This window comes from Schistocerca cancellata, chromosome 1 (genome assembly GCF_023864275.1).
Source record: "Schistocerca cancellata isolate TAMUIC-IGC-003103 chromosome 1, iqSchCanc2.1, whole genome shotgun sequence".
NCBI lineage: Eukaryota > Metazoa > Arthropoda > Insecta > Orthoptera > Acrididae > Schistocerca > Schistocerca cancellata.
The window spans coordinates 1,031,693,687-1,031,713,331 of record NC_064626.1 but is presented as its reverse complement, the minus strand read 5'-3'; positions in this window follow the sequence as shown (position 1 = coordinate 1,031,713,331).

The window sequence follows — 19,645 nt, the reverse complement described above, 5'->3', positions numbered from 1 at the left end:
TTATTAAGTTCACATTTTAAAAAATCGATCAACAAAAATTTATTGATTTTCAGATGATCAAAAATCGAATAACATATTAAAAACAAGTGTATGATTGTTTAAAAGTGATGTTTTATTACTTATTCATTATGGTAATGCAAGTTCACTGGAAAATTAATGAAAATAAAAGGAGATTTTATTATATCATTGAAAAATCACAACCTTGACTATACTGAAATAAAATACGACAATCTTCTTTTGTTAGAATATGGATGTTGTCAAGCTGAATCCAGATAAGATAAAATCTGGTAAAAATTATTTCCGTAAAGTGACAGCTATTGTAAAAGTGTCTGAATCTATGATAAATATTTTTGAATTTGTTCTGGAGAAAAAGCATTAACTAAGCTTAGGAAGTTGGTGTGAAGATATTTGGAGCCCTTTATTTCACCAAAAAATGTATTAATTGTTAATGACATTTAGTGTTTTATCCATAATGGTACTTCAGCCAATGTGAAACCAGAGACTGAAATTCATTCTAGGCTTAAAAGAAATTTTAAATGTGTACAGTCACCACAATTCAAAATGAAATGAAGCAAATAGCGCAAAAAGTGTAAGTAAAAAAACTGGTATTTTAGTACCTGTTTTAAATTTAAAGAAATTAGTAATGAGTTTGAGTACTCAAGTTGCTAGAGAAACTAAAGATTATTATATCACACTTGAAGAAATATTTTTTAATTGTCTTAAATAACCAAAAGCTTATGCAGATATTCAAACTGAACAATAAAAGAACAATTTGCTATAGAACTGGCAGATAAAAAATCAGGAAATAAAAAATTAAGACAAATAAACAATAAAGTATGTAAAATAGAACTGAACATTATGTATATTATTCATACAGCTGATATACAAAAAAATCAATTCTTAAGTTGAAGGAACAACAATTGAATGAATGAAATCAGCGTTATCTACTTATAATACAGGAGAACATCTGGATAACAAATTGTAGTATGTATATTTTGGAGACAGTAAAGTAATTGAAGCAAATTTCAAAAATGCTTTTAGTTGTTTTCGAACTGAAGAAGTCAAAACACTGTATAATATGAAATTCGATGACATAAAATATTAAATGGATAGTTTTGCTGAGAAAGAAAATTAGTTATTTAATAAACTCGATCTGAACAGTCAACAAATTACACTAAGTTATATACATAGACACACTATGTGGTCAATAGTATCCAGATCCCCACAAAAACATACGTTTTTCATATTAAGTGCATTGTGCTACCACCTACTTCCAGGAACTTCGTATCAGCAACCTCAGTAGTTATTAGACTTTGTGACAGAGCAGAGTGGGTTGCTCCACAGACCTCACAGGCTTCGAATGTGGTCAGGTGATTGAGTGTCACTTGTGTCATACGTCGGTATGCGAGATTTCAACACTCCTAAACAGCCCTAGGTCTACTGTTTCTGATGTGACAGTGAAGAGGAAACTTGAATGGATATGTACAGCACAAAAGTGTACAGGCCGACCTCGTCTGTTGACTGACAGAGACGGCCGACAGTTTAAGAGGGTCGTAGTGTGTAATAGGCAGACATCTATCCAGACAATCACACAAGAATTCCAAACTGCATCAGAATCCACTGCAGGTAGTATGACAGGTAGGTGGGGGTGAGAAAACTTGGATTTCACGGTCGAACGGCTGCTCATAAGCCACACATCACGCCACTAAATGCAAACCAACGCCTCGATTGGTGCATGGAGCGTAAACATTGGACGATTGAACACTGAAAAAACGTTGTGTGGAGTGCTGAATTACGGTACACTATGTGGTGATCCGATGGCAGAGTTTCGGTATGGCGAATGTCCAGTAAACGTCATCTGTCTGCGTTTATCGTGCCAACAATAAAATTTAGAGGCAGTGGTGTTATGGTGTGGTCATGTTTTTTATGGATGGGACTTGCACCTTTCGTTGTTTTGCATGGCACTATCACAGCATAGGCCTGCATTGATGTTTAAGAATCTTCTCGCTTCCCATTGTTGATGAACAATTCGGGGATGGCGATTGCATCTTTCAGCACGATTGAGCATCTGTTTATAATGCACAGCCTTTGGCGGTGTGTTTACACGACCATAACATCCCTGTAATGGACTGGCGCGCACAGAGTGCGGACCTGAATCCTATAGAACACTTTTCGGATGTTTTCGAACGTCGACTTCGTGCCAGGCCTCAGTGACAGATTTCGATGTCCTTGATATCTCTCCTGATTGCAGCACTCCATGGAGGATGGGCTGCCATTCTCGAAGAAACCTTCCAGCACCTGATGAACATACGCCTGTGAGAGTGGAAGCTATCATCAAGGCTAAGAGTGGTCCAACACCGTACTGAATTCCAGCATTGCTGTTGGAGGGCGCCACGAACTTGTAAGTCATTTTCAGCCATGTGTCCAGATACTTTTGATCATATAGTGTATATTGGCAAGGAAGAAAATTACTCATTATTTAGTAAATTCAACCTGAAAAGTGAAGAAATTAAATTAAGTTTTATGACAATATTCTAACACCAACAGAATAAATTTAATGCTTTGTCATCATTAAAGAACTGACAACTACAGCAAACAACAGGATGATTTATAAAATTGTGTTAGATGATTTGCTTAAAAAAGAATTAACTGAAATCATTTCCAAAATATATGAAGCATACCCTGATAAACTGGACATTATTAGGGGAACACCAGAAGAACTTAAATCTAAAAGATTAATGCAAAGATGGATATATGTAATGAATGAAAGTACATTATAAGAGGAGTTAATCGAAACAGAGAAATAAAGTTTAAATACAGTAGTAAGTAAGAATCAATTTTTTTATAGTATTCATAAACAATATGAATTTTGTCTCCATTTAGATTATAGAAATAACTCAAATTATTGTCAGTTACTTGAGTTATTAATGTTGATATATCATCATCAGGATAGTATAGAGATGGAAAAATGAAAGTGCCAATTTTCTCAACAATTATATATATTAAAATTTTTATTGGTTAAAAACAGTCTTTGTTAAATTGCAACCAAGGCTGTTTTTAACCAATACTGTTAAGCACTGATTTGCTGTATGCCACATATGGATTGGAAGAATTTCTATAAAAGTTTTGATTAATGTTGAAAAAATTATATTAGTTTTATCCACCCAACTATTATGTGAATTATCAAATTCTACTCATTTAACATATATATCATCTCCTTTGCTTCTCAATATTTTTTCAACTACATATACATCTATATATTTTGTTTTCTGTAAGTCATTGTCATGAAAATGTCCTTTTACTTCTGCACCATTTAAATCTCTGTTTGTATGTGACTGGATGAGAATGTACAGGGTGTACAAAAATCATCATCCGATTTGGCACATCTATGTTTCTGAAACTAATATTTGTACACAATGAATTTTGTTTTTTAATGAATGTGAAACTCAAAATTTTTTTCATACTTTTACATATGTGTTCAATACGCCCCCCTTGAGATGCATAACGTATATCATTGCAGTATTCAAATTGTTTCCACAAGCATGTCTTGAGTTGTAGCATCCATAGTTGCTGTTATGTGATGTCTCAGTTCATTCATTGTTGTTCTTAACAGAGCCACATAGACAGAGTCTTTTATAACTACCACTAAAAATAATCACATACAGCCAGGTCCAGTGACATTGGAGAACGGTAATGTAAAGCTGAATCATTTGGTCTAGTGCAACCGATCCATGCTTCCAGATCCCAGTGTGGTGATGCCCAATCCTGTTGGAAATGAAGTCGTTCAAATCAGTCTCTAACTGTTCTCAAGTATATCAAGATTGTGCTTCCTGTAACAATGGTCTTGACAAAGAAAAGCAGACCATTCACTTTTTCCCGTGAAACTGCACAAAACGTATTGAATGTTGGACAGTCCCAATCACATTGTACAACTTCACATTGTTGTTCTGTACCTCACACTTTCATATTATGATGGTTCCCTTTCCATTTAAATGGAATGTTGCCTCATAACTAAACACTTAGCATGGAAGAAAACTGCCATCCTCCATGTTTCCACCTTTCCAAGAATGAAATTACAGCACTACACACATTGATGTTTGTCTCCTTTATGAAAACCTTGCAATAGATGAATGTCTCATCACCCCTAATAAACTTAAACTTCGTTTTATGTTTGTCACACATTCTTTTTTGAAGCTCATTTAACTGACTTAGGTGCTAAATCTATCATTGAGAAGTAATCTGTAAAAGCTTTTTCGATTTCCTCTTGGTGAAGTAATTAGTTTACCACTATGAAGTTGATTAAACTTTTCATTAATGTAAATTATAGTGATGTAATTACTGCATTCTGCTTGAATACTTATATATTCAGGTTTTGTAACATATTCTTTTCCTAAATATTGTTTGGTAACTGTGTTATAACCAGTTATTGGATTTCTTAAGTCTACAAAACTTCTACCATTAAAATTGGTATACATTTTGGTTACTTTAAGAATCGTACTTAATTCTTTTGGAAACTGTTAGAGTTATTCCCACAAGTTTCAAAATTTAAAATATCATTAAATTTACACTATAATTATCAGATAACAGGTTTAACACAAAGACATAAATGACCTCAAATTACTTCATTAAAATTTTGTATTCGATGTTGATTACAGTAAAGCATACTTGAACCAAGATTTTACCCAATTCTTTAGGAAAGTTTCCTCCAAATGAATGAAAAACAATTTTTTTAATTTTTATGTTGTAATAACAAATCCAGTGAGTGTCAAGATTATTAGATGAATCTAAATATACTATTCCAGATTCAATATTTTTGGGTTATTAGTTAATTGATCAATAATGAGTACTCCACAAAAGTATTTATTTTCTATTGTTTCACAAGTAATTCAATATCGAAATTACTGAATGCATTAGGATACTATGGATTATTTTTAGCAGTAATTTTAGACCTCTTTCTTTCTTCTTCATTGCTAAATTATATCGTTTTTGTTCTTCTACTTATTTATCAGCTTTTGCCTTATTTATTACTATGTTTGCAATAGCTGCAGATTCAGCAGCTAGTGAATCAGTAGTTACTAAGTATGGTAATAAGCCCAAATTTAATGAAAGAAATCCACCTTAATGTTTTGTTAGTCCTGAATCTCCTTTTATGTTTGATATTTAATAATTCTTTTACAACAGGAATACCTAATGTTATGAGCAAATTTTCGACAATCTTTGATCTCTCTTTCTGTTTTGAGCATCAGTTAAAAATTGATCAATAATGTGTAGCTTATCATTATTTAGTTCAATTTCAATTGATTTTGGTTTTGTCTTGACTTAAGTTACTCATTTATAAGAGTCAAAAATTATAAGGATGAATATTTTTTGGTAGCTCTGAAATGGTCCTACTGAAGTTTTTATGACCCTCATCCATCTTCATCAACTTCAATTCCCATGCCTAATTTTCTCTTTCCAAACATTATACCTCCAACAGTCATTGCTGCTAATTTTTCTCACAATGAAGCACCTGTAGAATGCAGTCTTTCTTTTGCAGCTAACTGAACTTCTTTATCTGTTGCTTGTCTTTTTCCTAACTCTTTCTTATTTCGGTATGCGATATCATATTCTTTGCAAGCCTCATCTAGTGGATTTATTCCTTGATCTCCTTACCTAATCTTTCATCTAGTTTTGTTCCCTGACCACAAAATCTATAGTGTGGAAGAAGCATTTGAGAAGGAAGTTTGTTAATTTAGGTATTTACTAAACCTTATCCAAATTTTTCACTTACCCAAAACACATCTGGTAAGTTATTCAAAAACCTAGTTAACATCTGTGTTATATCTACTTTTTCATTATGATAATTTGTATTTCTGTATGAATTGTTGATAACCTATCGATTAAATCTCTGACACCATTCATCCAAACATACAAAACTGATGTCTTTTTATATTTTTTAATGAAACCTTTGCCTAACCATGGCGAAATATAACCTACAGAATATGGACCTGATTTTACTTGATATAATGACGGAAAATAGATACAAGACTTTCTTTTATCAGTTTATTGTATTTTATTTAGTTGGACATATTTCAGAATATGATGCTCCTGAGTGACATAGTATATTTGCATATTTGAAAAATCAAGATGAGTAATCTTTTTACCCATATTATCCATATTAATCTGTTTTTAGTTAATGGATTCATTAGTCCATCTCTGCCTTCATATTCTTCTTCATCAGTTTTTTTAATTTATATCCACTGAATTCAACCATTGAAGGACCAACAAATTTAAATGTACCAATAGGTTTTAATACAAAAACTGTATATGCACTATTATTGACAAATTCTAACGTTCTTTCAATTATATTTATTTGTGTAACTAATCCTGACCTTTATCTTTTAACTTTTTTATACTTTTATTCTCTTCTTGTATTTAATTTTTTCGCTTTTAGTCTCTTTTTCATATTTATTCAATACTTCCTGTATTTCTGATTCACTTAAGGAATAGTCAACCTATATACTATTGTATGGTTGAATTGGTGAAAATTCTTCAAAATACTTATGATGATATGGAACTATGTGTTTTTCAATCTCTCTATTTTCTTCAATAGCTTTCAGAACATTATCACCTAAACCTTCGATTCCTTCTTTTACTTTTTTATTACTGATCTTTTTTATATTGTTTCTATTCAGTTCTTGGTTGTTTTTCCCAAAACTTTAATTGTTCTTTCATTTCTTCAATTTTTTTCTATTTTGCTCAACTTTTTTGACAACTTCTGGGTCAATTTCGAAAACCTTTGATATAGATAACAAATTATTTTTAACATATATGTTTGATGAATAATTTGTTCATTTTATGTTGCTAGGAATTTATGTATTTTATCACTCAACTTACCTTTCTCGATTTTTTAGTCATGTCTCTTGTAAAAAATTCAAATTGATCATTCCAGTATTTACTACACAGTTCTCTGTACTCATCAAACTTTAAATCTCCACCAACAATGTCGTGATAAATGTGGTTTAAATTTGTGTCATCCTGTCTGAATATATTTTAAAAACTGGGATTATCTTCGACAAATATTTTAGTATTTTTGTGCAAGTTTGAGCTAAATAAAAACGATCTGTTTGTTTATGTCTGCCTGTAGGGAAACATTTTCTAACTACATCCTGATTTTTAAGAATGAAGTCATCGAATACTGCAAATGAATCATCTTGGCATCTAGCAATATCGTTTAAGCGTTAATTTTCAGTAAAAGTAGCAGTCTTCTCATTATGCTTGTCTTCAATTTTTCTGCCCATTTTCATAAATTCTTAATATTTTGATTGATCTAAACTTTTAGAATAAATCTACAAGAGACTGATTTTATTCCAGTTGAAACATTGTGGAGCTAGAATATAATTACCAATTATTAATGTCATTTTTCCACAGTTCGCTTGTGCTTATCATTGCACATTGAATAGAATTTGGCAAAGGTTCACCATATTTTTATTTTTATTTCTTCTCTGCAATTCTGGTTTTTGGTTCCCAATCAGGTTGCATTTAATTGAAATAATTTTTATTACTATAGATGAGTGGATTATTTCAATTGAGTGAGAAGTTATCTATTCTAAAAAGAAGATGAACTGTACCTATATGAGACAGCTATAGTGATGTAGTGCTAGTTGATTTTTATACAACATTTCTAGCTCCAAATATTACACAAAAAATAATAAACTTCTGTCAAGCAGAAATGATCAAAATTCTGTTGGTCAGCATAGTTTTTAAAACTTAGATAAATTTATTCATACCTAAAAGCCAAATATTCACATTAAAGCAGATGCAATTTTAGTAGAATTATTATCAAGAGTGGTTTTAAATTTTACATGGATACAAAAGATAGTATTGGAAGTGTGTTTGGATTTAATAACAAAATTATTGAAGCTGATAAAAACTGTTGTTAATAATGTTCCTGAATTTATTCCATTCGAAATAATCAATATAAATTTTAATCTAGGTGATGGAATGTTTGTGGAAACATACTGATCATTTTTGTTGAGAAACTAATATTATTGCTTCATTCAAGGCAAATGCAGAATTTAGTGGACAGGGAATTCATCAACCAAATTCTCCTGTATTCTTTCCAATTTTTGATCCTATTCGAATTTTAGAAATAACTATAGGTGATGAGAATGACAATTTAATTAACTTCAATGGTGCTTGTGTAAGAGTCATTTTAGAAATGCCTTAATCACAGACTAAAAATCAGCTTTTGCTGACACTTAATATAATCTATTCCTTAATAAATAATGAATAGAGTGCTATGAATTATACTCATTCCTTGTAAATGAAAAATCTAAAAATGATTTTAACATACCAAATAAGGCTACAGAGATTAATATAAATATTGGTGATGGAGGGATACATCCTAGCCATTCTTGTATACATGAGCTACAGTATTGTTGTGACTGATGATGCAGTATACCTAAAGGTTGAAGGAAAATCCAGTATAAAATTAATTGGTAATAATTATGCAGCTCAGATATTTGCTTTTGTAACCATAAAGAAAGCAAATAATATTTCATCTGGAATCGACCATCCTTTTGTTTCTTCATCAGTTTTATTGCATTTGACTTCATCTACTACTTATTAAATAAGTATGGAAGGATATATGCTTAATGAAGGCAAAATAAAGTGTAAGAAAAATGAAGTGCTCTATCCACTGAGTATGCTTAGTGGCTTATTTGATGACTATAAAGAAATTTTGTGGGAGGGAGATTTTACTGTAGTTTTTACTTGGAGTTCCAGTTGTGGAATGCTCTTCTTAGATGGCCTGAGTACAACCAAGCTGGAAACGAAATAAAATATACACTTCAGAAAAGAGGATAAATTGTAGTAGAATATATGGAAATTCATGTATCAATTGTTAAACATGAGCCGAATTATGAGTTATAACAAGAAGAAAATATATTGAAAAATACTAAAATTCCCGATTTCTTTTTTTTAACTGCAGACTGTAGAAGTTGCTGGACTGAGTGGTAAGAAAAATTTTGTGTTAGATATAACTAATTTCTATAACTCTGTAGAGTTTGATATGCCATATTTTCGTATTTGTTACGAAGTTTTCCCTCACGATATGCGGAAAATTAATCTGCTTAATAATTCTCTCAAAGCGTATGAAGTACTTCTCGTTTTTAAGCGAATTAACTAAACAAAGGAGACACTGACATATGTCTATTTGTAACGAACTATCCTACCTATGTGATTAACGAAACTCGTGGACAAAAATATTATAACAACTCCGAAGTTTTACATTTTAATGAAAATTCTTGTACTTTGGCATATGTAGATATATATGGTAAAAAGAACCTGACTCATGATGCGAAATGCAGAACTTTAACTCAGAATTTTTAAACTTAAAAATTGCATATCTAATTTGAATAGTCCTTTTCATGTACAGTATGGTATCATTTTGATTTTTTGAAATCCTTTTAACAGTTGTTACGTGAATTATCAGTTTCCTCAGCGTGAGTTATGATGGAAGATAAAAGCCAGCTGGCGACTTGAGGCCGAAGCCTCAGCGAGGTAAGATTGTAACTCCTGTCTCTAAAGAGATTTGTGGCAGAGGGAGGACAGTACGAGGTCTGTCTGTGGCGCTTTATAATCCATTTTGAATAATATGAGGGGCCAAAAATGGGTGATGTGCATTCTCATTTTCAATTTGGGCAACGGTATGAGAATATCGTTAACGAAGTCTGGTGGTGTGGGAAAGGAAGAACTGAAGACCTCATGGAACATCTCGGTCTAACATGGAAGTATCATTGCGCTGAAGATCCGATAAAATCGAATGGGTAGGCCGTTGAGGCGTGGGGATTTGTTCTTGCACCTTTGGCGATCACATTCACAATTCGTTTGCTGTGATAACTATCACCAAGGATGCCTCCTCCATGTTGTTAAGGGTGTAGGTGAGGAGCTTGAGAACATAGTCGGAAACCGCCGCAAGTTCTTCATCGTAAAATTTCGGTAATGATTAGCCAAGGCTGATTGGGTGTTGACACAGCTACCATCCTGGACGGTAAGGGTAGAAATGAGGGAACATTGTCGATGATAGAGGTCTTCATGGCGTGATTGTACCGCCACGCCTCGCAGTTTGTTGCATCAGAGGGACAGAAGTTTGGCTTTGATATGTTGGCATTGGCGGTAGACGTCTGGTAACAGTGGGGGGGGGGGGGGGGGCATCAAATTAAACTGTGTAATAAGAGTGACTAATATCCGAGTGCCACGCCGCCATATCTCTGCCACAATGAACTCCGTCTCTGTTGCCAGCTTCGTGCAAGCGATCCACCACAACAACATTGAGGGGTACCGACCGAGATGTTGATCATAGGACGTCCAGGTAGCAGTAATATGTTGTCTACAAACTAGGTCGTAAGGAAGGTAGGTATTTAGTTTCGAGTGACACTGGCCACGAAAAACTGATTGGGGCGGTAAGAGCAGTGTACAGATCGACGCTCAGTGGCTAGAGGAGGACGCACTCGTCCAAAAGGTTGACCAAACATAAATCCGATTAAGTCGATTTGCTGAATAGCTTGTATGGTGGGTGTAACCAGGGTTGTCGCTTTGTCTGAACTTCCACGCATCAATGAGATGAAAATAATCCACCAACATATGTAAAGCAGGACAATGTGAGCAGACGGGTGTCGGATCCTTTGGATGGAGGACACCGTAGAAATCGCCTCCTACGACGTAACAGTCGTCGTCCAGGAAATAAGGACGCTATTTCTTCTGTGTATAATGTATTTCCTTGAAGTTGGTGTGTCGAGCCTGATGAAGTGTCTAGACTAATGACCCAGGAACCAAATAGTGTGAGGGCCATACTCTGTCTAGATGGGAAAACAATCACGCCTATGACTGGGAGCCTTCACAGACACAGAGCGCCACACAACACCCTGTGTGGCCCCCGCCCGACTGAGGAAAACAACTCGAATCTGGAAAGAGTCGGTATAGTAGCAAGATACACCTCTTGTAGAAGAGCGATATCAACTTCTGACGCCTTGAGCATGTCGCAACAGAGTTTCAGCTTTGTCGTGTTGCTGACCATGTTCGTATTGAGCACTGCGAGCTTGCATGTGTGGTATGGTGGTGCTGGCAGCGGATCTACCGTCATCGGAAGCAGTGGAGGTTGATGTCTACAGACGTTGTAAGTAGGCTGTTCATGTTTTCTTATCGGCAACGTTACGTAGCGCTCGGTATGAAAATCACTGGCTGTGCTGTGTGTAGTCTGTGGCCAGTTTGCATTGTTGTCAGCCATTGTAGTGTTGGGCAGCTGGATGTGAACAGCGCGTAGCGTTGCGCAGTTGGAGGTGAGCCGCCAGCAGTGGTGGATGTGGGAAATGAGATGGCGGATTTTTGAGTACAGAATGGATATTATGAACTGCTATGTATATTATGCTTTTTCAACACTATTAAGGTAAATACATTGTTTGTTCTCTATTAAAATCTTTCATTTGCTAACTATGCCTATCAGTAGTTAGTGCCTTCCGTAGTTTGAATCTTTTATTTAGCTGGCAGTAGTGGCGCTCGCTGTATTGCAGTAGTTCGAGTAACGGAGATTTTTGGTGAGGTAAGTGATTTGTGAAAGGTATAGATTAATGTTAGTCAGGGCCATTCTTTTGCAGGGATTTTTGAAAGTCAGATTGCGTTGCGCTAAAAATATTGTGTGTCAGTTTAAGCACAGTCGTGTACAATTGTTCAAAGGGGACGTTTCAACGTCACTACCCTGTGTTCCACAGTCGGGTGTGTCAGTGCAGGATAGTAGTGGCAGCTCTGAGTGAGCTACTGGCTCTCTCTCGACGTCACCTCTGCACGCCACCATGTGGAAGGGCTGCTATGCTGTATCCATAGGATCTTCTCTGAAGGGAGGATCATGTGACGATAGTGGGGAAACTGTAGTCTTAACTCGCGTCCATTGGAGAAACATTTACAATAGTCAGTGGCGGCAGGGTAGCTGTCATGCAAGGCTGTTCATTGTTGTCACCGGCTGCTGACGTCACGTTGTACGTGTCATCTGGCTGAGCAGGATTAGTCTCCTCATGGGATGGAATGTCGCCAGCCCTCGTGAGTGAATGATGGCGACGTTTGCATTGACATGGTCATCGTTATTTCGAACGTGTTCTTCCGTATCAGATGACGACAACAAGGTGCGATGTCCCAGCTCGGAGACCACCGTAGGCACCATGAATGCGTCGAGTGGCCCAGAAATGGAGTCACTCCTTTCGTTGTGGGTCGGAAAAGGCCTCCTCGTTGTTACAACAGCAATGATATCTTAGTGATGGTGGGCAGATGCATGGTGCTGGTTGAGGTGCCCATGCAATGGACTGAGAGTTGTCGTTGCAGTGAGTGCCACTGCATACATCATCAGCAGGGCAGTCATGGTGGTCAGGGGTGGCATGTCTGTAAGAGGAAGTTATACAGGACGTTGTTGAACGTTATTGACCGTAGATGGCCCTCTTTCCTGCCACCAGAGTAAGTGCATGGTTGACTATCAAACAAAATTATGGTCCTGCAACCTCGGATCTGGCGGTAGGATGATTTCTATACGAACTTGCCGACTTTCTGGCAAAATGTCTGATGAGCATACCATTGTGGAGGAGGGTCTCGAGCACAATATCTGCAGGGAGTTCAAACAGTAGTTCGAAAACTTTGATCGATCTGACAATGAGACCAATGTGGTCTATGGCGATGGATGACAGAAGTGTAGTCCATGATCGGCCTCTGGTATAATTTTGTCAAGTGGTAAATCATAACCATTTTATAAGATACAGTACTGCTATGGGAAGGTGGAGTCCTATGGTGTCCCTATGGTCGATGGGGCTGCATTGCACAGGAATCGTTCGACATCGAGCGCCTTGGAGCACGCGAAATCGGGGCAAAATGTGAATCGCAATGCCGCTTTTCGATAGCTGTTCACCATGATGTAACGTGAAGAACGACGGCACATGGCTACGACCGTGGTCGTGGTAAACATAAACACCGGCTAGCTGTGCCTCGCTGCAGAGCACAGTCATGTGCACACACCACAGTACTGCCGAAAGCAGACTGTGTGCTACGCAGTCCGTCATTTAAGTTGCCTTACCTTTAGCGAATAAAAGTTTCTCAGAAAACTTCAAAGTCAGTTTTCTCGAGAATTTTTGAGTTTTATTGAACTGCATTGGATGACTGATATTTGGGTTCTGAAATTCACGTGCCATAAACGGAAAATATTACAAAAATCCGGTTGCAGGGTGGTTTCCTTGTTAGGTCAAGAATCCTGCTGTATTGCTTCCAATGTGTGTTGTCAGTGTATTTGATCTGAAGTAAACTGAATGGTGAAAAGCCATGTGAGAGGTTGTCCCATTTGAAGATGTGAAGGCTGTGTTTGACGCCCGAATGTTGTGGCTGGATGCCACATATCGCACACGTGTATGCACGTTTTCTATCTGTTACAGTCTATTACTGACAGTTGTTTTGTGAACATAGCAGCATACCTCGATTCAACCGACTTTCAACATAGGATGATAATCAGTCAAATGCATGGGTCATAGTGTATTGGACATTACACAGGAATTTGGATTTTAGTGTCTGGAATGGACCTCCAACAGCATAGGGACAGTGCTTTAAACATGTGTAAACCACTGCAGTGATCAACCTCAAGTGTCTGACGAAAGGACGTCATGGCACCTCTGCGGAAACCTATGGGGTGATCGACAGTGTGCTGCGAATCTGACTGCTACCGATTTGAACGTGGGGCATTAGGAACCCATGGGACTGCATGGAGACAAATGAACGGGATGGGTTTTGGAAACCGACTAGATTACTGTCAGGGAGCCTTCCCATCTGGCTACTCAGGGTATATCACGAAGATATTTTGACAGCTCAAACCTTCGCAGATAGCAGTGTATGTTAAAGCGCCACGTCCAGGACAGGGAGGCGCGATGTCCCCGGATCGAATTCGCCTGACAGATTGATGAAGGAAGGTCGGTGTGCTGACCAGACTGCATTTTTAGGCGATCCCTCAGATCCCACTATAGTCCGATTAAAATATCTTGACAGCTAACGTCCGTCAATTGCCATTACAGTGTTGCCACGCCAGCTGATGGCTTCGCTGGGTTATAGGCGACACTCAAACACCATGGGTCATATCACAAATGCTGTTAATACACACATCAAAAAAAAGTTTTGAATCACCTCGCTTCCAAGAGTACCGGAACATGTACAGAAAATTGGAATAGAGATCAACATAAACATCATTTCCGCCGTTTTTATTGCTCATGAAAATCACATATTGCATGTTGTACCACCATAGAGCGACACCTTCAGAGGTGGTGTTCCAGATTGCTGTACACTCCAGTACCTCTAATACCCAGTAGCACGTCCTCTTGCATTGGTGAACTATCCACAACTTCATCAAGGCACTGTTGGTCCAGATTGTCCCACTCCTCAACGGAGATTAGGAGTAGATGGCTCAGAGTAGTTGGTGGGTCACGTCGACCGTAAACAGCCCTTTTCAATCTATCCCAGGCATGTTCGATATGGTTAATGTCTGGAGAACATGCCGGCCACGCTAGTCGAGCGATGTCGTTATCCTGAACGAAGTCATTCACAAGATGTTCACGATGGGGGCGCAAATTGTCGTCCATGAAGATGAATGCCTCGCCAATATGCTGCCGATATTGTTGCACTATCGCTCGGAGGAAGGCATTCACGTATTGTACAGCCGTTACGGCGCCTTCCAAGACCACCAGCGGCGTACGTCGACCCCATATAAAACCACCCCAAAACACTAGGAACCTCCACCTTGCTGCACTCGCTGAACAGTGTGTCTAAGGCGTTAAGCCTGACTCGGTTGGCTCCAAACACGTCTCCGACGATTGTCTGGTTGAAGGCATATGCGACACTCATAGGTGAAGAGAACGTAATGCCAATCCTGAGCGGTGCATTCGGCATGATGTTGGGCCCATCTATACCGCGCTGCATGGTGTCGTGGTTGCAAAGATGGACCTCGCCATGGACGTCGGGAGTGAAGATGCGCATCATGCAACCTATCGCTCACAGTTTGAGTCGTAACACGATGTCCTGTGGCTGCACGAAAAGCATTATTGAACGTGGTGGCGTTGCTGTCTGAGTTCCTCCGAGCCATAATCCGTTGGTAGCGGTCTTCAGCTGCAGTAGTAGCCCTTGGGCAGCCTGAGCGAGGCATGTCATCGACAGTTCCTGTCTCTCTGTATATCCTCCATGTCCGAACAACATCGCTTTGGTTCACTCCGAGAAGACTGGACACTTCCCTTATTGAGAGCACTTCCTGGCACAAAGTAACAATGCCAACGCGTTAGAACCACGGTATTGGCCGTCTAGACATGGTTGAACTACAGACAACACGAGCCGTGTACCTCCTTCCTGTGGAATGACGGGAACTGGTAGGCTGTCGGACCCCTCCGTCTAATAGGCGATGCTCATGCATGGTTGTTTACATTTTTGGGCGCGTTTAGTGATATCTCTGAACAGTCAAAGGGTCTGTGTCTGTGATACAATATCCACAGTCAACGTCTATCTTCAGGCGTTCTGGGAACCGGGGTGATGCAAAACTTTTTTTGATGTGTGTATATAAAGCAGAGTAGTGGTTGGAGTGGCCACTGCGAGGTATGAAGAAAACGTGTGATGCTTTGTCAACAGCTGATTCTGAGTGACCAATGATCGAACTGAGAAAGACGACGAATTTTGTAAACCTGAATCTACACTCTTGTTCCAGTCTAATCACAACCTCGTGATGTGCAATGAATCCGAAAAAACAGCGGTTAACAATCTGCAGCAGAATTAAAATTACTATCGCTTTTTTCATGGCGATTAAAACTAACCTCTACTACCAACGAAAATTTCAGTTTCAGCGCTAAAAGCAAATTGTAATGTATTGCTATCATTGATTACCTGAAACTGTTCTCTCATTAACTACACAAGCCGCTGCATTAACATCCAATGAGCAGTCCTATTTGGCACGTGATTGCAGATTATAGGGGAGATGGGCAGATTCCAAACGAAAAAAGAATGGTAGGAATAAAAATAAAAGCAAATTACATTTCAGCCAATTAACTGAATAAAAATAATAATCAAAGTCTCCTGATTAGCTATAGAAACAAAAAAAAAATCTTTGCATTTGATGAGATTCGAAGTTCCAACCTTTCTCATGTCACGTTTATATGCTAAACATTGCACCGCACCACTACAGTAGATAAAATTCCTGTATTTTTAACTCTAGTGTCTTAGTCGCAACGATGAAATACAGTCTTCAAAATATCAGCATAACGCAAAGTTGTATGAAGCTTATTTAATGTAAGTAGATCTCTGTATCTCTGTAATAATGATAGCTATTCATGTGATGCTGAATTGCATCTTTTGAGGAACGATACAGTATGTTTGATTAGTGCTTTGAGCGAAACGTGTGTATTTCGTTAGCATAGGTCTGTGTGTGTGTGTGTGTGTGTGTGTGTGTGTGTGTGTGTATGTGGTTGTTGCTTTTGGTGTCGTTATCGTGTGTGATGAAATACGACATAAAAAGGCCAGACGCATGATTCAGGACGCAAAAACATAAAAAAAAAAACACGCAAGGAGTTGTAAGTGAACTGATCAATTATTGTGGCAGTTTGGCAATAGCGAATGGTTCGTGCATGACATTGAATGCTCTGTTTGGAGGAAACCTCTTCCGACACGTGAACTGCTAACTTCCAAGTAATTTTAATTGGTCAGTGGTTCCCACCCTGGGATAATAATCCCCTGAGGGTTAAAATGAAATTTTCTGGGGGTTTTGACTGTGTCTGTGCGAAACTAAATTATTTTTAAAGTATCGTTATTGCTATTATTATCATGATTTTGTAAGACTCTAATATTTCTTACATAAGTGAGCAGTAATTTTTTTTTTCGAAAAATATTATTATATCATGAGATGATGTGGTGGAAGTTACGTTTGTGAAACATATCTTTGAACAACATGTTCTTCAGGTAGTCCACATGTCCTTTGTTTTGTACCATGCACCTATGACACTGAAACTGAGACATAACTTACATGTAACAAATGCTACACTGCTTGACAGTTGCTAAGGAACAACTGACACTTGCTGAGTAACAACTGCCAGTTGCTACAGAACAACCAACAATGGCAGTAGAACACACTACGGTTGTTAGTAAAAGGAAATGTAGAGAGCGTGACTTCTTAATTTCAGTGAACCCTGTGCACGGAGGCTCTGGTTGTACTCGACAGTGCAGGCAATAAGGTGTCTGACGAAGGTTGTTGTGGAATCAATTACTGCGACCTTTCGTGTGGAATGGCAACATGTCTGCAAGACATCATTTGAGTCCTTACGGTCGTGGACGATCAAGCCGGTCAAATTGTTGTGTTGAAAATGTCATTTCGCGTTTAAAAAAGGCCGCTGAAGAAGGAAATACTACGCGAAAACACGCCGGTCAGCAAAGACGGACCACAACACTGCAATAGGAAAGCGACAGACATATCTCTCATACGTAGATCTATGCAGACTTTGCAGCTGCTAATATGCTAAGCACTCCGTCATCAGGCCACATGTAGCCCACGGAGACCATCCGACCGCCGTGTCATCCTCAGGAAGAGGATGCGGATAGGAGGGGCGTGTGGTCAGCACACCGCTCTCCCGGTCGTTGTGATGGTTTTCTTTGACCGGAGCCGCTACTGTTCGGTCGAGCAGCTCCTCAACTGGCATCACGAGGCTGAGTGCACCCCGAAAAATGGCAACAGCACATGGCGGCCCGGATCTCCACCCATCAAACTGCACGCCACGCCCGACAGCGCTTAACTTTGGTGATATGACGGGAACTCACCTACATAGGGGTAAATGATCATCACGATAAAATAAGAGAAATAAGGGCTCGCACAGAAAAATTTAAGTGCTCGTTTTTCCCGCGTGCCGTTCGATAGTGGAACGGTAGAGAGACAGCTTGAAGGTGGTTCATTGAACCCTCTGCCAGGCACTTTACTGTGAATAGTAGAGTAATCACGTAGATGTAGATGTTGATGTAGAACCGGTGTATCCACTGCGGCAAGGCCGTTGCCCGCTAATATGCTAGGAAGCTGTTAAATGCATCGCAATTCAACAAAGCCATCATCGAGAAACAGTTCGTTGGTGTAGGGAGCATGATGGTTGGGGTCAGGAACAGTTGTTCAGAGTGATGTTCTCCGACGAATCTCAGCTCACTGTGGCCAGTGATTCTGACCACCAGTTAGTGTGCCAGTGTGTTCACGAACGTCATCGTTGTGGTCTAGGGGTAAGGGTGTGATCAGGCATTATGCACAATCAAGTCCTTCTGTTAAGGGGTGTGTTACGTCCTGACTGTCTGTTAATGGACTATAATACCCACAGACGCATCACCGCTGAGGTGTCGGGCACACTGGAAAGTGAAGATATCTGAACTTGTCGAATGTTTCATGTAATACCTGGCCTAACCCCTATAGAGCACGCGTGCCTGGGATGCTATTCACAGACGTGTTTCTCAATGGACACCCCCTCCCTGGACTGTGAAAGAACTGAAAACCTCACTGAGAGAGAAGTGGACAGCATTCCCCAAGGATTCAGCAATAGTTTGGTAACCAGCATAAATGACAGGTACAAAATGTGCATTTGTGTTCGAGGAGAGCATATTACTTACTGAGTGAGCTTTATGTTGGGAGTCTTGCCTGTGTCAAACATGAACGTTACTTGTGTCTGGTTTCCTGCTTTCCAGTGTGGTGAAATGTGTATAATTTTTCGTTATAAATATACCATTCCATCTGTATTACGGATGTACACTGTTTCATTTTATCTCGTCCATCATCACTTGTGGTTATTCCTGTCCAACATTGTCTCTGGTCCTTAGCAATTGCTAAGCAGTGTAAATGTCTCATGAAGATTTCTTCTCACCATTGTGAGTACTTCCTGCAATGTACCAGAAACTGCTTTGTTACTCACTCTGAAAGAGATAAACGAACTAGCGGTAACTACATGGTAAATATAGTGGTGTTCACAGTATTATTATTACTATTGTTATTATTAGCGACAGTGGCCAGACACAAAGTATTGGCAGCAGGAAGTCTTCTAATTTCATTCAACTCAGAATTATATAGTACAGCAATCAAACGATTTACAGACAGTAAATGGGGGTATAGGGTGTGCGTGAAGCGAGTGTTGCTATCGGGTGAGTGGCGCAGCTTTCTGTTCAGGGAAGTTCAGTAGTTGTAAGTAGCACTCGCGATGCACTGGAGCTGTTTCATCATTTATTCTAGCACACAAACTACAGAAACACAACACACGGAAGAGAAATGTTGCAGTAAATATTTAAATACCTGGAAGCAGTGACGGCTCGTTCTAAAGGGCCAGAGGGGTCCGACCCTACCAATTTTGCGATTTTTTCAATTTTATGTCAGACAGTTCGAGTGTGACATGGTCGTGGCGTACTATGACGGACAGAAACCCGACATAATCAGGCGTAGTTCCTCTGTTGCAGATGCACACGAAGCATATCATTCTGCAGTGATGAACCAGTTTTCTTCCCATCCCATTCCTCCAAAGCCAAGGGCCAGTGGCAGGTGGCCATAGCCACGTACTCCCTCCACACTCCTGGCCCATAGTCACAATTATGTGATCAAGTT